Source organism: Grammomys surdaster, unplaced genomic scaffold (genome assembly GCF_004785775.1).
Source record: "Grammomys surdaster isolate TR1022 unplaced genomic scaffold, NIH_TR_1.0 169, whole genome shotgun sequence".
Classification (NCBI taxonomy): Eukaryota; Metazoa; Chordata; class Mammalia; order Rodentia; family Muridae; genus Grammomys; species Grammomys surdaster.
Genome location: NW_021604617.1, coordinates 16848367 through 16868040, shown reverse-complemented (window position 1 = coordinate 16868040; position 19674 = coordinate 16848367).

The window sequence follows — 19674 nt, the reverse complement described above, 5'->3', positions numbered from 1 at the left end:
TCTCATCTTTGTGTGTGCGCACACACATACACACACACACACACACACACACACACACACACACACACACAGAGTCAAATAGCCCTCCATCATTGTTGCTGGCCCCACTTCAAATGTCCTCTTTCTGCTTCCAGGGCACCAAAGTCTCATTCTGTAGTTTAAATAGCACTGTATTGTGAATTGCTTCTTTTTCTCTTACTAAATCATCAGCTTTTCATGGGCAGAGAATAAGCCTGGCCCACCATTACAGCTCTGATTTAGCATAGACTCCAGCACACAGAAGACACCCAATAAACCTCTGCTGCATGAACAAGTGAGTGTCTGCATATTTCTATTTCAGTTAAAATTTCTCTGCTGGTGAATGCCAGAAGACATAACTAGATCTAGGGGACTCGAACAGTGTCACTAGATACCATTTTTCTTTTCCTGTTCCGGTTCCACTTCCTCCACTTAACCCCATTCGTGAGTTGTGTGTGCTCAAAGTAGTAAGGTGTCCCCGATAACTTCTTTTATCTTATCACACACAAGCAAGAAAGCAATGCTTCTTTTACTTCCAGGATTCTCAGCAGAGGTCTCATTGAGTTTTCATGGCTCTGAGGAGTTTTGTGCCTATTCTGGAACCAACTACTATTTGTCCAGAAAAACAGAAGTCTATGACTGGCCAGGCATGAGTCACATCTCAGCTCTGCTCTGTAAAACCAACTAAAACTGGGGATGAAGAATGGAGCTAGTGGTGGCAAAGAGTAGCTTCTCCAAAGAGAAAATTCTGGGCTTTCCATAGCTTTTTGGTGAGAGGAATCTGATAGATAGATAGATAGATAGATAGATAGATAGATAGATAATCATATTTTCTTTAAGCCAGCAATCCAGAGAGAGACAGGGAAAATAAACAATGAACAAAGAAGTACCAGCTTAAGTTGTCTGAAAAACAAACAATAAGCCAAGAATACATCGTGCTGTTCAAAGTCGGATGACTAATATTTGTTTACTGTCTGCCATGTGACAGGAACTCATTTGTAATAGCACGTCTAATCCTCACAGTAACCCTGGTGTATAGACATTTCCACTCGAGTTGACAGAGTCTCGAGATGGACTATGGGTCAGAAGTTACGTGACTCACCAAGGCCACATAGCTAGGGAGTAGTGTGACAGAAACAGGACCCGGGGATGTGTGTCTGTCTCCATGAATGGATGCCTGTGGCAAGAGTTGAAGGTCTTGAATGTAGTGGAAGGGTTGGGGTACCATGGTGCCTGACCATTTGGCAACTGGGAAGCTACCACTGACTTCTGAGATGGCTATTTCAGAGCAGCTTTGGGGCCCAAAGGGAATGGAGAAATGAATAGAAAGCCACTCTTCCAGGACAGTTAACAGCGGTGAGAAGGGACTACTACCTGATTGACTCACAAAGTGAGCTCTTCAAAGTCAGAGACCAAGAATGTATTGCATGCTATTATGTCTCTAACCTGGAAGACCCCAGAGTGTCCATCACTGAGTATCTGTTAAACTGGGTGACAAGTAACTGCACAAATGAAGGACAAAAAAAAAATAACGTACAAAGAGGAATGGGAGATGAAGAGAGGACTGTGGGATGAGTTAAATTTGAACTTGACAATGACAGAAAGGTTGACGATGAGGCCAAGTCCCTCCAAAAGGAAGGAGAAACCTTAAATAACAGTTTTTCTCTCTCAAAAGAAAGTACGGTTTTTGGAGCAGGGAGAAGAATAGCTAAAAGTATGCTTGTCGGTTTCTGTTTAGTTTTCAGTACTAAAGTAACAAAAGGTTCTTATTTCCGTTCAAAGCAGACTCGGTATTTTAATTCATGCTTCATGTCTGTGGTGTCAGGCATAGGATAAATGCAGGATGAATGTATACACTCATTGGGTTGAACTGAATATATACAATCTCTACGTCCAAGCACAGGAGGTGAGGAGGAAGCACTGGGTAAAGCACTTACCACACAAGTTAGGGAGCAGAATTCAGATCACCAGTATTCACATAAGACCTGGAAGGGCCTGGTCAGCCTGTAATTCCTGTGCCGGAGGCAGAGATGGACTCTTGGAGCAAGCTGGATAGCTGATTAGCCAAAGTGGTGAGCTCCAGGTTCAGAGAGAGAGACCCTGGTTCAATATATCAGGTAGAGAGCAATTGAGTAAGACCCATCCTGTTGTGGGTCACCACTGCCTAGGGTGCATGGGCAACTGTTCACATGTGTGTGCCAACACACATACAAACATACATACATATAATAGACACACACACCTGAGTACAGCCTATACAAAAGGTAGCCACAATATTGGTAAAATTTGGTGGCTTGTGAAGACTGAGTGGGTTTTGTGGGAAGCCAGAAGAAATAAATACAATATGTCCATGTCATCTATTCTACAAAATGTCACAGCAAGGCAAGTACAAAATGTCACAGCAAGGCGAGTTCTGTGGCAGGAACTTACATCCTACTTCAGCAAAACAGCCGGGCTTGGGCTGTGACGGTGAGATGGAGGGTCTGTAATAGTGGGCTTGTCAGGGAAAATTATAGCATGTGAGGTCACAGATGTTAGTAGTCAGGAAGGATTTATTAAACCTCCCCTGGGCCAGTACCAAGACTGTCCCTCAGGGAAGATGACTCAGCCAGCAAGACTTCATCAGGTGGCAGAGCTGGTCATACTACCTTGGCCTGCCTGCCCTACTCTGCCCATCCCCTGTGTATCCCTGATGCTAGCCTAATGAGGAAAGCATGGGCCTGCACGCCTATTCGGGATGCAGCACTTGGGAATTAGGTAGAGGCAGGGAGGCCCCTTTGAGTTCAAGGCCAACCTGGTTTACAGATCGGGTTCTAGGACAGTCAAGACTACACAGAGAAATTCTGTTTCAAAACAAATAAACAAAAACAAAAACAAAACAAAGAACTTTCTCCTGCCCACCCCCAAGGATTAAATAATCTGCAGGGGGGAAAAATCTTCCTCCTTCAGTAAGAAATGCTGGCAGTGAACCTTCTTTGGCTATCATCTGTGAACCTTTGGGCACTCCCTCAGCAGGTACTATCATTCACGTGTTCCTGTGATGATAAATAAAAGGGGGAGGGGCTGAAAAATGGAGATTAGTTCTACCTCTAGAGGGGCCAAGGGCAGGACTGAGCTAGGCAGGGAAGGAAAGTTCGTTCCCAAATTCACTATTTTGGTTTATTGATTGGCACAGAGTCTGCGTATGTTTCCTTCAAATATTCAGAGCTCCCCACAAGCAAGGAGAAGAGGGGCATTTGTGAGGGAAAGCAGACACACCAAACATTTTGATAAGTGAATCTTCTACCCATTTCAAGCAATGAACTGTCTGCTACCATCCACTCTCCTGTGTATCTCTGTACCCGTGTCTACCACCAACAGGTCAGCATCCTCCCCAACGGGTTTAGAGTAAACCACTGTCCTTTGATGGCAGCATCTTTTATTGTGGCAAAAGAGAAAACTACACACACAAAACAATGTAGTTTATCTTCATTTCTCCCTTCTCTCTGATGGCCTTTACCTCTATACTAGCTCTGTAGCATTGTCCAAATCATTAAGGCACTGGGGGAAGTTTGTGCTGTAAGATGTGACCTCCCCCGAGCTGGTTTTCCTCCTAACAATAGGCTTTGCATCTTGCTTTCCCTGAGCATCTTCTCATTTGGCCAGAATCCCTGTGAAGAAGGCAGTATTGAGCAATATCTCCTCCAAGGTGTTGTAACCACTTAGAAAACTCTGAGTATTTTTGACTTACTGGTCTCTGTGCTAAATGCCCGACATGCTTCCGTGAAACATCACAGCCACTCGGTGAGTTAAAAAAAATAAAAAATAAAAAATAAAATTACAGCTCCTTTCCAGAGAAGAAAACTTCCTATATGCAACTCACACAAGGTCACCAGCAGTCTGCAACATCAGGGTGAAGGCCAAATCCCAATCTTGTGTGTCTTCCATTGTTCTTCCTGTACAGAAGGCAGCCGGTATCAGGATGCCTATGTCTTAAGCATTTTCCTCATTTTTTAAGATGTCACAGAACTCACAAATGGGGTTAGCTGGAGAAAGAGAGCTACTTTATTTTCCCTCTCCATTAATTTACTTATTCATTTTGTGTCCTGATCACTGCCTCCTTCCCTGTCCCTCCATCACAGATTCCTTCCCTCTATCCCCCCCTCCTCTTCTCCTCTGAGAGGGTGCCCTCCCCCATGGTATCCCCCTAACCCTGACACATCAAGTCTATACAGGTTTAGGCTCATCCTCTACTGCTGAGGCCTGACAAGGCAGTCCAGTTGGGGAACGGATTCCACAGACAGGCAACAGCTTTAAGGACAGCCCTTGCTTCAGTTGTTGGGACACCCACATTAAGACCTAGCTGCACATCTGCTACATATCTTCCATGGGGGCCTAGGTCCAGCCTATATATGCTCTTTGGTTGGTGGCTTATTCTCTTGAGAGCTCCCAAGGATCCAAGTTAGTTGATTCTATTTGTCTTCCTGTGGAATCCCCATCCTCTTCAGGGATCAATCGACTTCCCACATTTGAGTGGAACTGTCCTGTTGTATGCTGGGTACAGTAATAAGCAACAAGCCCATCTCATTGTACCTTATGAGTTATGTCTTCAGCATCTGATTCTTTAGTCAAGTCCAAGTCAAATGGAATAGTCTCCCAAACATCCTGGAATAAGGTTTGCTCTTCTCTACACTTTTGACACTACCGAATTATGGCTGCCTGTGGCTCTCTGGCTGTACTTATTTTATTTCTTCATTGTGTCTTCCTTGGCCTTTCTGTACAGCTGACCTTGAATCAAAACCCTCCCTTGCCTGAGAACATTCTCTCCTGTTTTTGCTGATGCTTCTCTAGGTCCTCCTCAGCTTCTTTCAAAAGCTCTGACTCCTTTAACTATAACTGTTCATGTTTCAAATGCTCAGAGCTAGTTTAAGCAGACAGGGAGACAGCCTGGTATATCACTGGCTTAGGGAGAAAAAGAATAGACTCCAGTTGAGTTACCAGGAAAAAAAGGCCATATATAGTACTAACTTGTCAATCGAGTAACTGCTTCAGCCACAGCTAAGAAGTAGTTCCTGGTGAGGACATTACTTCAAAACTGCCCAACAGGACCTGAAAATGTGTTGCGTACTGGCCCAGAAGATCCACCCTGCCTTTATTGTCTTCCATCATCCGGCTTATTCAGCCCTGAATGGAAACCTTATGTGAGTGTCTAATTCCCAGAACCTGACTCAGACCCTAGGACACCTCGCTACAAGTCCACCTGAGCTTTTTTCAGTATGCTACAGACATCCTAACAAAGAGAGTGAAATCTATACTTCCCCATATACTTCCTTACATTTTGGTGTTACTGGAACTGTATTCTTGGCTCTCCCATTTTGTGATGTTATCTCAGGACAATTCATAATTTTAATGACATCTGGGCTATAACAAACCAGATTCCCTGCCTGAACTTTGGGTTTGAATGCCCAGCAGGCTTTTGTTGTCTCACAGAAGATGATACTCTCTTTCTCTGTATTCTGTGATGGTGGACTGAAAGGCGCCTAGCCCACTGCATCAACCATTGAATCCGTTCCAAGGTTGTACTTCCCATGAACTCTTCCAACAATGACTAGCAGGATGTTGAGGGCTCCAATTCGGCCTATTCTTGTAAAGCACAGGATTCTTCCAGCAAATGACCTTGGCTCATGCTTAATTCTCTGTTGGCCTGGATAAATGTCTCTTGACTGTGTTGACAGCCGGGATGCCTTCTATGCAGGTCTGCTGCTTTGACTCTCTGCCACAGATTTGCATCTTGAGACCTTCTTTGTTGTGGCTGCCTTCAACACATCTCTTGCATGCCTAATCACATGTAGAAAAGTCTCCCAGAGGGACTGAGCTAACACAGTGGGGAGAATCAAACCTTCATTGTTTTATACAATACAATTTGGAATTGTTGGACTCACTACTGTAAACACACTCTGAAGACTTTGGAAAATTACTCTCACCATAACTTAACCAGCCTGTTAAAAAATTATATATCCATTTTTTCCCCTTTCCAGTTTTGCTCCTGGAATGACAACTCTGAGACTAAATATTTATTAACAAATGCCTAGGCCATAAGTCTTTGGCTCATTCCCTGACTAGCTCATAACTTATTTAACCCATTTAAATTATTCTATGTCTACCATGTAGTTAGTTACCTCTCCGTCATTCCTGGCCTGGGTCTTCCTTCTAGTCCTCTCCGTGTCTCCCTGATGCTTTATGTTTGTCTCCTCAGTCCATCTCCCTGGGTCTGTTCCCTGTGGCTCTCCTGAATCTCTCTTTTACACTTTATGTATTCTTACACTATTTCCCAGGATCCTCTGACTTCCTGCCAATGTCCCACCTCCTATTTCCTGCCTCAGCTCATTGGCCGTCACCTTTTCTATTGACAGGTGGTGCTAAGAAGAGATTCTTTCTACACCAGCCCATCTTCCTATGTGAACCTTCCGTATGTAGTCTTAGCAAGCACGTTAGCTGAGAACCCACCTTCACACACTCTTCACAATAAGGTCTCTACACCATCCATCATCTTAACATATATGCAAGTTACTGAACACATGTTCCTGAAACTTTCCATAACAGAAAAGTTATGGGAAAACTACTATGTTTACTTCTATAAAGGAATCGAAGATTTCCAGGAGTTAAATAACATCACCTATCTGGTAATAAAGTTAAGATTTATCTTTGGATCTTTTTGAATACCAAAACTTGCATTCTTTTTAATATTCTGCATTGCCTAGAGGTTTTAGTGTAATATATAAATTAACAGGTAATATTCACATGAATTACCAACTCTCTATTAATCTAAGCACAGGTACAATTTCTAGTTAGAAAATAAAGCTTACAGACCATACACTGCTCACGGAAGTCAAACGTTCCAAAGAGTGAATTGTAACCATGTGCATAGATTTGATGATACAGGTGTCCTGTGGACGTTTATATTTATACATTATCCATTTTAAACAAAAAAATCGCAACCATTTTGGGAAAATAAAAGTGGAAACAAATATGAATTGTTGGCATTTAGTCTAGGCTCCCCCACACACAGTTACCTGGCTACAGTCAGGTATGCCTGACTCACTCTAAAAGGGGCTACTTACCCCTCTTCTCTCTCTCTTGCTTTCTCACTCTTGCTCTGTCCTCTTGCCCCTTATACCCTTTCTCCATCACCTCCCCCCGCCCCAGGTGCTCATGGCTGGTCTCTACTCTTCTACTTTCTCTCTCTCTCTGCCTCTCTCTGTCTCTAGTACCCTCTTAACTCCTCTCCTCATCCCCTGAATAACCTCTATTCTATACTATACCATCCTGTGACTGGTCCCCCAGGGGGAAGGGATGCCTAAGCATGGGCCCGCAGAGGTACCCCCTTCTTCTACACATGATTGCACATCCACTAAACATATTCCTTCTCTCTCCTTATTTTTATAAAACAAAACATAAGTTGTAATCACGTATAGTGTTGTGATCTGGACTGGTAAAAGAGATTATATCATGTGCCTCACTGAACAGCAGATTGCAAGTAAGCTGGGACATGGACGAGGGAGCTTGCTCAGTGGATAAAGTACTTGCTGTATAAGAATGAGGACCTGGTTTTAGAACCCTAGACCACACATAAAAGCAGGGCGTGGCCATAAATGTCTCTAACCCCAGTTCAGGGGAACAGAGGCAAGAGGATCCCAGGGGCATGTGGGCCAGTCAATCCACCCCAAGCCGTGATCCCCAGGCTCAGTGAAAGGCTCTGTCTCAAAACATAAAGTAGAGAAGTGATAGAAGAAGACATCGTGGCCTTCACACATACCCATATGCATGCATCATACACATGTACACATATCACACACACACACACACACACACACACACACACATACACATCACAAGAAGCTGCTCTGTACCACTCTAGCTGGCAGCCTGAACCTGGGAGAACGGAGCCAATAAACAAGGCAGACTTAAGTCTCATGCAATAGCCAAGTTTATGTAGAACATCAGACAATTTATACTCTGAGGGTTAAAAAGAGTCACATGAATAAGGTATTCAATCACAAGGACGAGCCTCATGTGGCAAAAACACGTTTTTGCATAGAGGCATATGAATAACAAGTGAAATAAATTCACTCTTATCCACTACACTTAAGAACACAAATACACAGTCCTAGAACTATTCTGTGTTTTTGAAGAAACAGAGGTCACAAGACTTTTGTCTTGTTTTCTTGGAGTTTTCTCACAAACACTCTGAAATCTCCTTTCATAACTTCGTTTTTGGACCGTGACAATTACCTTAGGAATGGAGGAGGAGTGGGTGGGGTGGGGGGGAGGGGCAGAGGACTTGGAGGAAAGGAGGAAAGGGAAAGTGTAGCTGGGCTGTAAATTTAATAATTAATTAAAATGGAATATAGGTTGCTTTTGTGATTTTATTATTATCATCTTTAAGTATGACATACTACATCCAAATCAGGTTACATAATGCCCTGTGAAAGAGCTTTGAGTCTTTGCATCCCAATGAGGCTCGAGAGGTGGCACATCGGTTAAGAGCACTGGCTGCTCTTGCAGAGGACCCTGGTTCAATTCCCAGCATCCACAGTGCAGCTCAAAACCATCTGTAACTCCAGATTAAGGGGATCTGATGCCCTCTTCTAGCTTCAGAGGAATACATGTGATACACAGACATACACACAGGTAAAACACCCATACACCTAAAACAAAAGCAGCCTCCATCTTCTTCATTGGACTTCTTCATCAGTTTCAAAATCTTGAGAATCAGATATGTCTCTTTCTTGGAATAGGTGTCACGTAATAACTGAGTTCAAAGACGAAGCACCAGGCCCTGATTTATTTACTCAGGTTACACAGGTTTCCCTGCTTGCCCTGCTATGTTTGGCACGGCTTGGATCCACACCCCAACACACCTTGTCCAAGGTAGACAGATTGGGAGTGTGTGGCAGGGTGAGAAGCTAATGACTCCTTATCAGCAGTTTCGCCAACTAAGCCACTCCTACAGTCTTATTTGTTTTGTAGGAGGTCCAGGTCACTTTTCAGATTGGGAAACATCCTTACTTCCCATTACTAAGTCTCTAGACAAATGATTTTTTTTCCCTTGTGGGCAAATTTTAGTGACTTTTTTTTATTACTATTAAAACTCAATAAAAATTTTAAATTGTTTATGGTAGACATCATGGTATCTTGCCCAGCCTAAGCTCCTCCTTTCTGATGGGAAACACACATCCCTCAAGAAACACTTAATGGCTCGTAGTTCCCAGTGGAGCTCAGCTTCCTGTTTTATTCTACAACAAAGAGAAACAGTTCCTTCAAGAGTATTCTCCTTTCCCATGGTGGTCAAGGGTAACAGCTATCTGCTTTCATTGTTCAGTCTGGGAAAAATTCAAGAAACCCTGCTACAGTCTTTGCTCTGAGACCATTATATGCCCCTCAAATTTTCAACCCCCAATAAGCCCATATAAAAGACACACAAGTCAGTTATAACTATAAGCTATGTGCCTAGATTGAGCAGGTCTAACACTATACTAACTTATTCCCCAGCTGTAAGAACCCTTGTTGCTTGCTGTTTCTCCTGGCCACATGGTTCTGATCCATTGTGGCCTTGTCCTCCTCTTCCTCTGTTCTGTCTCCTTCCCCTCTAGTCCTCTTCTCTTCTCTACCTACCCCCACCCTCAAACCTCAAGTCCCACCTTTCCCCTCCATTGCCCAATTGCAGGCTCTAACCTTTATTGACCAGTTATAATGGGGAGAAGGTTCACATGAGATCATCTAAGTAGTTGCTAGACTGCTCCTGGGGGTGGGGGTTGTGGGGAGGGAAGGAACAACCCCTCTTGAGTTTGCAGAACTAGCATCAGAATATAAACAGCATCAGGCCAACCCACAACAATCATAAACATTCTTTGCTCAATCCTGTTTCTTCATTCCCCTCTAAACAGGATTCTTTATTTTCAAGATGTATTTATTTTTATTTATATGAGTACACTGCAGCTGTTTTCAGACACACACCAGAAGAGTGCATAGGCTCCCGTTACAGATGGTTGTGAGCTACCATGTGGTTGCTGGGAATTGAACTCAGGACCTCTGGAAGAGCAGTTAGTGCTCTTAAAGGTCGAGCCACCTCTCCAGTCCCCCTAAGCAGGATTCTTAAGCAACACCCTTGCCAACAAATGTCTTGCATGTTGATCTGTACATATCTGAAACATGTCCATATGCTTCCTGGGAAGCATAGCTTGTGGCTCTTGATAACAGGAGTGGTGCCAAAAAAGGCAGCCACTCAAGGTAGGTCCTGAGGTTGATAACATAGTTCAATGGGGGCCTCGGGTTTGATCAACAATACAATAAATAAACATAGACAAACACATGCAAATAAAATCAAAGGTGTGTACCGTCAACTGGCTGAAAATAAGAACTCATCTCAGGTGGTTGGTGGAGTGGAGTTCGGCACCCAGGGGCAGTATGATTAACACTCCTGAGGATGTCATATCTGTAGAAGTGAATGCCCTGGGTAGAGCGACGGAATTAGAACTTGAACAGTATGAGCACATTAGTAATTATGAAGACCATGGAACGGGATGGTTGTCACTGCGGGTAAAAGGATGTGCTGGAACAAGCCAAGCCAAGGCTGGAGGTGATTGATCAGCCGCACAAAAGCCTGAGGGATCCTTGGCAGATTACAACCAGACTTTCATCTCCTGTGGCTGGAGGGCAGATGGAAGTCAGGCTCTGCACTGAGGCATGAAAAGCAGCCTAGCACAAGAAGAAACGGAATTCCCAGAGTCTCGGGGAAGAAAAAGCAATCTATCCGAAGAAAGAATCACAGGATCAAGCCAGTATGTTCAGTCCGGGTGAAACAGCTTCCACAGGATTAGATGTGAAGAGTTTGGGATCAAGGATGATTTAACATTAGCTAAAGAAACCCTAGTGAGTGTGGAAGCAGTCTCCTGATGCGTTGGATTTAATACCTTGGCATGAACCCCAGGGAACATTGCTGGGATGACTCTTAGACACACAGAGCAAGTGATGCCCGCACTCTGCAAGAAATGATTATCAGAACTTCTGTGGTAGTGGAAAAAGGAATCTATTGCTCACAAAACAGTGCATACACTGGGTAAGGGTGCAGGTCAGTAGCACAACGCTCAAAGTGTGCGTAAAGTCCTGGATTCAATCCTCAGCACCACACTCAAAAGAAGCTGAGGCATGCTTCAATCCCATTTTTAATGGTGAACTCTCAGAGAATGGCTTATTGACTAAAGTAATAAAGAAGGCTCTGTTCAGAAAGAGAATTCATCTTGACTGGAATCATTACATACTTCTGTCTCTAGGTTTACCTACCTTAACTTCTTTCCATGTTGCTATGATAAAATACCCCAACAAGAGCAAATTAAGTGGGGAGGAGGATTTGTTTCATCTCAACACAAGATCATAGCCCATTCATGCAGGGAAGTCAAGGCAGCAGGAACTTGAAATGTCTAGTTACAGTGTACCTATAGTCAGAAAGCAGAGAATGCACACCGCTACTCAATCTCTTTTCTCCATGTATGCAGTTCAGGATCCCAGCCAGGGGATGGTGACACCCATAGTGGGCATGCCTTGCCACTTCAATGAACACAATCCAAATAAGCCCATCTGCCCACCTCCCAGGTGAGTCTAGATTCTACTCAGTTGGCAAATAGTGATATCACATTATGTCCAGTTTTCAGAGCCCCAGGAAGTACCACTACCCAAGGACTAACTGAAAGGTTGATCCACTGAGGGGATCCTTAAGAGATCTCTTTGTAATAAAAACACACGTAAAACAGAATAAGCTGTGATCACGAGTGAGTGACCATGGGATCATTTTGGTCTTGTCTCATGTAGCACCATATAAAAATGGCAAGAGGATGGATTCTCCAGGTCTCCTAAGAACCCCAAAGACATCATCATATATAGATAGCATGCTGTCTCTAATATGTAGAATTCAGAGTTCTGGGAACAAAGGTCAAAGTAGCAATAGCCTTGATTATCTGCCCTACCAGGAACCCACTTGAAAAATTTTCACTTTCCATTCCTACAACTCTGCAACTTGCATGTTCAAAAATCTCATCTCTAAGAAATAAGATGTTCCACTCAAGGACACCACAAGACTATCCCTCAATTTCAAGTTTCATTGGGTGCCCAGTCACTTTAGGTTTTCTATGCCAAGAAATCAGTGAGCAAGAAAGAAGGTGCTAGCCTGAAGGAAATATTGACCCTAATCACCTGGCAGAAATAGGACTGCCAGGAGAATATATTAGACCTTGGGCATTTTACATGACATTCCTTGCAGCAGCCAGAGATCAGAAAGGAAAGCACAGCCAAGAGCTTAACATCCTAGGACATAAAGATCTGGGTCATTTCACTTAGAATCAGTGCCAGGCCTGCCAGTCTTGGGAGCGAAAGCTGAATAGGGTGGTATCTGCACATTGGAAGCTTAGACAGGGGTCTCTCCATCTTCCTGCATATGCACTTTTAAAACAATATAACTGTATCTTAAAATACTATATTCATATTTTATCTCAGTCGCTTGATTACATTTTAATATTTCTAGTAGATATGGCATTGAGTTTTCTACACGATTCTTCGGTCACAGGATGCTGTCATTATTTTCGGTAAAGAATGTCTTAAAAAAGAGTTAAGATTTATTGAAGACAGTCATTTTCTCCAGTGAATTAACTCTTTACATAAACTCTAATCAGCAGGATGAACAGATAGAATAGTATGAACCTCTTTAGGGGCATCTGTTGGGCAGCTGGTATTTGCCTTGTTTTGATTTTCCAGACAGTGCTTCTCTGTGTAGTCCTAACTGTCCTGGAACTCACTCTGTAGACAAGGCTAGCCTTGACCTTGCAGAGATCTGTCTGCCTCTGCCTCAAGAGTGCTGGTTTTAAAGGCACGTACAGCCACTACTCAGAGTTTCTGGTATCTGTTACCAAGCAACCTAATTTATATCATAGCGCACTCAACATGGTCTCTCAACCCTGGAAGTGATTGCTATAGAAAGTTCCAGTGTTAAATAACTGTAAACTACTGTTTTTATTGTATTCTTTCCTATACAATAGGAAAGAATTTCTTCTTGAAAAGTTTCTTTCTTTTTGTTTTGGTTTTGGTTGAATGTTTGTTTGATTTTGTTGACTGCCAAGAGCTGCATAGCTTTGGGATTTGTCTGCTTGGGATGACAGAGAATGGAGAAATGATAAAACATAAGACACAGAAGAGGGACTGAGTGGGCTGTGTGCTCTGATGGAGACATACTAGAAGCCCAGATACTCAGCATGCTTATTACATGCAGTTGAATGAAGAGACAGGCTTACTATATAAAGCGGGTGGAGGATGCGTGTTAGCTTGTTTCCATGCAGAGGGGAGCAGTCTTGGGATCCAGTCATCTAGGAAGAAACAGTGGTGGATACTTTCAGCATACAATGTTAACAACAGTCCTTGGACCAGGGAAAGGCTTTCCATTCAAGTGGGTTTGAGGCATTGGGGTCCTTGACAATGCTATGTTCATGTCAACAACACACCTTCGTTCAGGACTTTATTCACTCCCCACAAGGGACAGAGCCTGGAGATCATGCAGTACATCTCTATACCAGCTTTTTTTCTAGTTTGATCTTGTGCAAGTAACCACACAATGTGAGTTCACGAATGCGATAGCTATGCCATGTCCAGAAGACAGTATCTCACGATGTTCTTTAGTCTCCATTCTCAGGCTTATAAAGTTTCTGCCTTTGCTTCTGTGACAATCTCCAAACAAACCGTGGTCATGTTGAGGGAAGCACTTGGGGTTACTTTTGTGTTAGTATATTCAGAAGCTGGGTCCTGTGCCCCAGTCCAGGCTGCAACCTGACCGTGGAGCACTGTATTAACCCACACACTGTAAAGAATGTTCTTCCAAGAATTCCTAATAGATTAATAAAAGGTTAGAGCCTGTGACTGAGTGGTAGAGAGAGGAAGGCAGGATTTGATTGAGTGAGGGGTCTGGAGAGAGACCACTACAGGAAAAGGAAAGAAAGAAAGAAGAGAAGACCACCATGATCTGGATGGATCATGACCACATGGCCAGGAGTGTGCACCCTGAGGACAGGCTGATGGAGCAGAAGCAGCCCAAGCGGGACTCAAACATCCAGTGATAAGGGGCATATAGTTTAGATATTGGGGAGAATAAGATAGAACCTACCCGCTCTAGGCTTACAGCTTGTAAATAAAATGTGAGGTCTCTAGGTCTTTTATACGTACTGGCTAGAATAAAGAATTCTGTTATAGGCACTTAGTAGAGATGCCCTGCTTAGGGCTGAGCATTCAGTCTCTTATATTCAGCATTTTGGCCAATGATGGCTCATTCCCTTGACTGCTGCTTCTGCAAACAACAACAACAACAACAACAACACTAATAAAAAGCTTTACTAACCAAGGCTGAGTTCAGCCCACGTCTATGGGTATAAACGTAAATATTTAGAAGTCAGTTTGATAACATGACTATTTTGCAAAGTAACAATAGCAGATTTTACCCAGGGGCCTATGACCTCTTCAGCCTGTGCCTTTAACCAGGATTGCAGTGCCAGACCTGAGATTCCTTCCTGAGGATCAGGCCTCAATCCAACCCGGATATTATTATAACCACCATCCACTATTGTGCTACTGGGTCTATCTTGCCTGGCAGGTTGGTACTGACTTTTTAAAATTCTTTTCCAGTGTTTGAGAAGTTCATACATGTATAGGACATGTTTGATAAAAACTAGCCCCCATGCCCTCCCCTACAGCTTTGCCCTGTCACCCATACCACATTTCTCTCCATTTTTTAAATGTTTTTTGAGACAAGATTTTTCTGTGTAGCCATGGGCCCTGGTTGTCCTGGAATTCTTTCTGTAGACCAGGGTGGTCTCAAAGGCTTCAAACTCTCAGAGATCCACCTGCCTCTGCCTCCCGAGTGCTTGGCTTAAAGTTATGTGCCACACCTACTGACAAATTTCATGTGTTCTTAAAAAAAAAAAAAACCAGTCTCTTGGATCCATTTAGTGTTTCCTGTTTTGTTTCCTGTTTGTGCACGGATGTAAGATCGTGGAACATGGAGATCCTCTCTGGGTAGATCACCAAGAAAAGATTACTCAGATATCTCTCTCTCTCTCTCTCTCTCTCTCTCTCTCTCTCTCTCTCTCTCTCTCTCCTGCAGCTGCCAACTTGACACACAGACTAGAGTCATCTGAGAAAGTTTCACTTGGGGAAATGTCTCAGTCAGTGTGGCCTGTGGCAGGTATTTTCTTTCTTCCTAATCGATGTAGGAAAGCCCAGCCCACACTGGACACCCTGTTCTTTGGCAGGGATTGTATAAGAGAGCTAGCTAAAGCCTGGCAGTGGGGACACATGCTTCTAATCCTTCTAATCTGGGAAGTCAGAGGTAGGAGATCTCTGTGGGTCTGAGGCTAGCCTGGTCTACAAAGCAAGTTCCAGGACAGTGAAGGCTACACAGGAACACCCCCAGAACCTCCCGCAAAAATAGCAGAGGGCAGAGAGTCAATCGGTGAGCAGCTTTCCTTCCAGGTTTCTGCTTCTGTTCCTGCTTGAGCTCCTGCCCTGATTTCCCTTAAGAATGCATCTTGAACTGAAAGTATAAATCAAATGAACCTCTCCACCCAATGTTGCTTTTGGTTTTACTTTTTATCAAAAGAACAGAAAACTAATCACAGCATCCTTCTTCCCTGAAAAGCCACCAGGTGCCAATAGATTTTCAGCTAGAGGTAGGACTTCATGAGCCCATCCCTCAATGTTGGTTGGATGTTGCCTGTCTTGATCTTGTGCAGGTCTCATTTACTACTTCTGGCTGGTCCAATCTTGCTACTCCCTCTTCTGAGATGATCCTTGAGCCTTTCCAGGAGGGAGTATGATATAAATATAAATAACCGCCGGGCAGTGAGGGCGCACGCCTTTAATCCCAGCACTTGGGAGGCAGAGGCAGGTGGATTTCTGAGTTCGAGAGTTCGAGGCTAGTCTGGTCTACAGAGTGAGTTCCAGGACAGCGAGGACTACACAGAGAAACCCTGTCTCGAGAAAACCAAACCAAAAATAAATAAATAAATAAATAAATAAATAAATAAATAAATAAAACCTAGGAAATTAACAAAAGACATAATACTTTGCTAAAAAAATGTTTAGAACACTAGTGAGCAACACAAAAGATAATTTGGGAAAAAAATTAATTTGAACAAATTGAAAACATGATGATTCGGAATTAGATTAACCTATGCCTTTAATTCAATCATTCCTTCCTAATATCACTAAAAAAACGAACCTAGAACTTATACGGGAAACTAAATAAGAATGACCACAAAAAATGTAAAGTAAATGACAAAGACCTAGCCACAGAATGTATTAAAGCATATTGTAATCCCAGCCCTTAGGAGGTGGAGGCAGGAGGATAGAAGTTCTAAGTGATCTGTACATGGTGAGTTTGAGTACACGCATCATAAGATACGTGACAACCTGTCTCATACAAAAAGAGTATGTAGAAAACAAGATATCAGTATACCAGGGATGAGAAAATATCACCATCTTAGTATGTAAAGAAAAATTAGGGGTTTTATTGTCAGGTATCATTATTATTACTAGTATGTGATACTAGAGATTGAATTCATGGCCTTACACATCATAGGCAAGAACTTTACCTCTGGTCATACTCCCATTTCTATGGCTACAGTTTTTAGCACAATACTATATACTAATGGTAGAGCAATGAATAAATCATTAGAGCATTCTAGGCTTGGACCCAAGGACATATAGATTTTTGCATATAATAAAAGTGCCAGAGAGATGATGTCATCTAAATACAATTTGGAGGACAATGGAAAGCTGCCTACATCCTATCCAAGGCAAAGGTTCTGACCCATCTACTACACCAGTATTCTTGGCCATGAGCTCCTGACTTAGCCCCACCCGAGGACTGGCTGTCAATTAAGGGACATGAGCTGCCCACAATTATACCCATAAAACAGCTCACATCCAGTGACTAGCTGGTGATGTCACACACCTTTCTGTTCCCTCTCCCATTGTTGAACACAACTCTAAAGAGCCATCTTTGGTCCAGAGTTCATAGACCTGGCCAAAGCTTTGTTGCCAGTCCATCTCAGTCTACCTTCGTCAAGGTGTGGTTTCTGAAGTTAGTCTTCACCCTTCCTGTGGTTACAGCCTAGTTTCAGAACCCTTCAGAAAACCTAACCTTGAGAATACTTTTCTTCTTTTGCTGGGTCTTCCATATTATACCAGAATACATTAAAGCATGAAACCCTTTTTTAAAAATTGAACCTCATCGAACTCTACATCCACCGAGCTATAATTCCCCTCCCTTCATGTCTGACAACCACTACTCAGCTTTCTTCCTTTTGCTTTGATGTCCCAGGTGCCTCCTGAAACAGTAATCAGGAAGTGCTTTGCCTTTTGTAACTAGCACAAAATTCAAAATTTGAAATTTTACTAGAGTGACTGGAACGTCAAATGTACTCCCTTAAACTATTAAAAATGTGTTCATCTTTACTTACAATAAGAGAAAGAAATATTCAAGTCATACAGAAATGATCATTCTCATGTACTGGCTTTGCAAAGTTTGCTTTCCCCAAACCAGTGAGGCTTTGAGAAAGCACCTGTGTATTTCTACCTCATAGAAAAAAAAACCAAAAAAAAACAAAAACAAACAAACAAACAAAAAAACAAAAACAAGCTGGGCAGCAGTGGTGCACACCTTTAATCCAAGCACTTGGGAGGCAGAGGCAGGCAGATTTCTGAGTTCGAGGCCAGCCTGGTCTACAGAGTGAGTTCCAGGACAGCCAGGATATACAGAGAAACCCTGTCTCAAAAAACAAACAAACAAACAAACAAACAAACAAACAAAAAGATCTTATCTATGTAAATTACAGAAAGTAATTGCCTTTGGTCCCCAAAATTCTTTTTTTTTTTTTTTTCGGTTTTTTGAGACAGGGTAATCATCAACCAGAAAACTGCAAGTCAAAATGACATTGAGATGCCAGTTGATGATGAATCTTAAAACCACTATACTCAGGGACAAACATCAGACACACATGACACCTCATGGTCTATGAATCTTGTCACATGAAGTGTTAGCTGGCCAAGTTACTAAGACAGCACCAAGTTAGTGTCCCCAGTGCTGAAGGATGGGAAAAGGGGGGGAGAACAGAGCATGCGTGAGAGCTCTAGCAGAGGAAATGTGAATATCTCCCAGAGCAGCTTTCTGCTGATGGCTGCACAATCTGATTAATTTACTAATCATCGAACTGAATATTAATAGGTGATTATACGAAATGCTAAATGTCTCAAGGAACCTATCTTTTTTGTTTTTTGTTTTGTTTTGTTTTGTTTTGTTTTGTTTCAAGACAGGGCTTTTCTGTGTAGCCCTGGCTCTCTTGGAATTTTCTCTATAAACTAGGCTGACCTCAAACTCAGAAATCGCCTGCCTCTGCTTCCCAAGTGCTGGGATTAAAGTCGTGTGCCACCACCACCTGGCAAGAAACTTATCTTTAAGCTAAGTGTGGTAGCACATACTTAAAATCCCAGCACATGGGAGATAGATAGGGATAAGAGGATCAAAAGTTCAAGTTTATCCTTGGGAAAATTGTGAGTTTGAGGACAGCCTGGATACATCTGACTCTGTTTCAAAATACAATGTAAAAAACAGCAAAGTCATTTTATAAAAGTTACAGAAGTGTTTACTCTTGTGGTTTAGAACTCTGAAGTAAGGCTCAGTTGGTGGCCTTTTCCTTTTGTCCTGCTTTACAGTTCTATGCTTATCAGCTGGAATCAGTTGGAACAAAGACTAGATTCAGAGAAAGGACAGTCCTTCTTAGGAGCCTAGAGTGACACAGAGTCTACCACTCCAGAAAAGAGTAAAAGGGGAAATGACAAGGTTAGCACAAAGTTAGCACCGGGTGGCCTGAAGCACCTACATAGTAGCACCTAGCAGGTATCTAGGCATGCCCATTGTTACCCCAGAGGGGGAAGTATAAACCCAGGCTGAGGTCTAAGGGCATACCACAGAGCGTCTTAGATCAGATGAGCAATATTTCCTGGAGTTGGTAAAATTTGCAATCTGGATCTGGTCTTCTTCCTAGTAGCCAGGAAGAGAGGTGGAGGGTGAGGCTTGGGCCAGTCTTGAGGTGGCAGATAATACCACCCTATATAGCACACTATCAGATCTGTGCATGGGGGCGGAGCAGGAGATAACACAGAACCCTTTGAGATAATGCTTAGTTCAATCATTTCATCATTCTTTGACTGACTCTCAGCAGTGACTCATGCTAAGAGTCTGAGAATTTATTTGGCCTTGGAACTGACAAGGATGTGTGTGTGTGTGTGCATGTATGTATATATGACAAGGTTAACAATGGGTGGATTGAATCAGCTACATGGTTACAACTAGCAAGAGCCTAGGTATGCCCATAATGCCCATATGCCCAGTGTTATCCTGTTGTGATAAAACACCATGATCAAAAAAGCAACTTAGAGAAGATATGTTTGGCTTATGCATTCTGGGGGGATACACACACACACACACACACCACCACCACCACACCACACACACACACCACATCACACACACACACCACACATACATATATGTAAATATGTATATATATATATACATATTAT